Raw genomic sequence first — 3,126 nt, 5'->3', positions numbered from 1 at the left:
CTGTCTTCCAAGGCATACCTAAGAGCCCACTGCCACAGCTATGACTGTTCCCAATGAGGAATTGTGTCTTGTTCAGCCCTGGAAAAGCAATGACAGCATGTCTCAGAGATTACATGAGCTGGGGCAAAATGAAGCCACATGTGGAGGTTATGAGCTGTATGAGGAGCCAATGACACTGTTTATGACCCTGACAGCCTTCTGAAGTTTGCTGAGACAGTTCACTGTTCTGGGTTCTCACTTGGATAAGAAATGGCTGGTATCAGTTTAGACTGTCTCAATCACACAGCTAGAAGGATAGCAGAGAAAGACCCTTTCTATGTCAAGGCTGAAGAGGGAAGTCTGGTTATTCCTGTAACACCTCCAAGCAAAGAAATACTGTGAACCATGATTCCTAATAGCTTAGTAGATTGCTGAGCCAGACCACCCTGAAGTGCTTGTGGTAGAACATGAGAAATTCCACCATATGGGTCATTTACCCAGCTGGCTGGCAGAGCCTGTGACAGCTCTTAGTCATCTCAGAGCCAGACCCTGAAAAGAGGGCTCCCTTGGCCTCAGTGCACTGAGATTCTCTAGAAACCAATCAGTGCAGCTGAGTGGCCCAGTCTTGGCCCATTCCAGAATATTTTGAAATCAAGTATTTTGTAATGCCTGATGTGAGCTCCTACACCCTATAACAGAGATTCTAGGAAGAAATACAGTGACAAAAGAAGCCATTTACTGGAAACCCTCTGCAGAAACTCCGGAAATTACTTCTAGTAACATTTAACCCCTGAAGTCAAGATGTATTAATTATTCTTTGTTCCATGCTGGCCTCCAGAGTAAGACTAAGAGCTGGTTTCCCATACAGCTCTGCTGAGTGACTTAGAGAAACAACACAGAGCAACCTACGTCCTAAAGGGAAACAACAACAAATGAGAGGTAATACCTGTGCTCTCTCAAGGTACTGCTGGATGGCTGTGGAATTCACCAGCCAAGGTTTGCAACACTTTTCCATGTCAGAACTGTGTGAGAGGTTTGGAGATGGTTAAAGAAACTTTAGAAGAGCTATTCTGAAATATGCACCAGTACTGAATATGAAGACTGATCTCCACTGTCATGGGATGTGCCACTGACGTCCTGGAGCAAGTCTTAATCACTTCTTTCAGAGGAGCAGAAGTGGAGAAAGGAAGGAGTCAACTAACAGTTACACATGAAGCCCTTTTACCTCTCTTTAGACCCCTCTCTTTCTCACAGACTTGTTAGACAGGCACTCTCTGGTGCTCTCTTGTCTTCTCTAGCTCCAGTTCCAGCAGTCTCAGCTATATTTGTGTGCATTTTCACAATGTTACTCTTTTACTTAAAGCATCAGTGGTAGGCTGGAGAGGCAGTGATAAGAGCAGGTGGATCCAGGTATCCAGTGACATCTTGTTTTAGTAGCACATCTCTTGGCTCAAGTATCCTTACTCTGGGCATCCCATCATGGTTCTGGAGTAGGCCTTTTTAGCACAAAGCTCATTCCACATATTTTCCCTCTTCTTGCCTTAATTAATATCCAAGAAGCTGCTTTCCGAGATAAAGACAACATCATCAAAGAGCCCTTTCCATGGCAAGAGAATGCCTATTTATGTGTCTGATCACCTTGTAAATGGATGTTGCAGGAAATGAGATCTTCACAGAATCAGAATGAGAAGCTCCATAAGGGAGACTTCATGAATGGCCAAGGCCAGCAGGCACAAGAAAGAGGTGACCCCCCCACGAGTACTCCATTGTCCATCCCTGTTTCATGAGGTGCAGCATCACTTCAGGACACATTTCAGATGTTTCTGATACACTGTCCCGGACCAGAATAAATCACGCCTGTTCCAGGCATGAAGAGTTCTGTAGAGTTTGGTATAGGGCTATGTTGTACAAGCCAAAGATAATATTGTCTATGCAAGTACTTTCTGCTTCCTTCGGGGTGTTGCTGTGTTTTTGTGTTTGCACACAGCTGCAGTGGGCATAATCAACATCTATTTAGAAATGGTGTGGCTGTGGACAGTGATTGATGAGGAAAGGAGACAAGGTCAGACAGACATCAATGAGATAAATGGTGTTCGTGCACACATACATGTGAATTTGGCCATCCAGAAGTAGAGAGACTAGCCAGAGTTATCTTTGTTTCTCACATAGATGACTTCCTAGCAGATTTGAGCCACTTGGTAGTGCTGGTGTTGCTATTTGTCTAGCAGGTTAGAGCAGGGCCACTGGATCAGGATGAAGAGGATGTGACTGAACTCAGGACAGGCATTTACTTTCAACATGTTGCAAGTTGTTTAAACGTACCAAGTCAATGGAGATCTAGTCAATACAGGGAATGCACCCCAAAGAGCAATCCAGCAGACCAGCCACGGCAGGAAACACTCAGTTGCCCAAATAGAGACATACAGACATCCAAGACAGCCCCATGACGCTGGCAAATATGGCACAAGACCTACACAAGATCCTCCTTTCTGGAGTGAAGTCTGGAGACCAGCACCTTTGTTTAGGTGATGAATCCCAGCTGGTGTGTGTAGGGTGACTGGATCCCTCTCTAACTGCCAGTGATTATCCCAACAAGATTTCAATTGGCCACAGTGAAAGCTTAAGCAAACTAGAGCACGTATAGGCATTTCCTTGAGGACACCTAAATGTGTTTTGGCTTTGAACTGAATCCCAGCCAGGCTGTCAGCACAGACCAGTGGAGGAGGGAAGGACAGCCAAAGAGAGTGTGAAAAGGAGGGAAGGAAACAAAACTTCAGAGTTTTCTAGTGCGCAGCTCATGTCATTAGTGATTCCCCTGGTGTGGGGTGGGCAGTGCACAGTGCAGTCACTCGGGGGAAAACCTAGATTCCTGTTTTAATTCAAGTCACATATGGGAGCACCAGGACAGTGGAGCATAGCCATCATGGAAGAAAATACAGGTTCATTCACTTTCCAGCCATCTGAGGAAACAAACAGATCAATGAGTTCAGATTCCATTCTGTGGACTTCGGGTACCCAGGAAACTGGGGCATGACATCACCCAGCAGAAAGGAGACAGTGGCTTGTACAGCCTCTGTAATACCCTAAGAAACTGTTACTTCTCTGCACAGTGGGTAAGCTTCTGTTTTTAAGAAAAAAAGTGACTGC

This window comes from Pseudopipra pipra, chromosome 3 (genome assembly GCF_036250125.1).
Source record: "Pseudopipra pipra isolate bDixPip1 chromosome 3, bDixPip1.hap1, whole genome shotgun sequence".
In the NCBI taxonomy this organism is placed as follows: Eukaryota; Metazoa; Chordata; class Aves; order Passeriformes; family Pipridae; genus Pseudopipra; species Pseudopipra pipra.
This window is presented reverse-complemented; position numbering follows the sequence as displayed.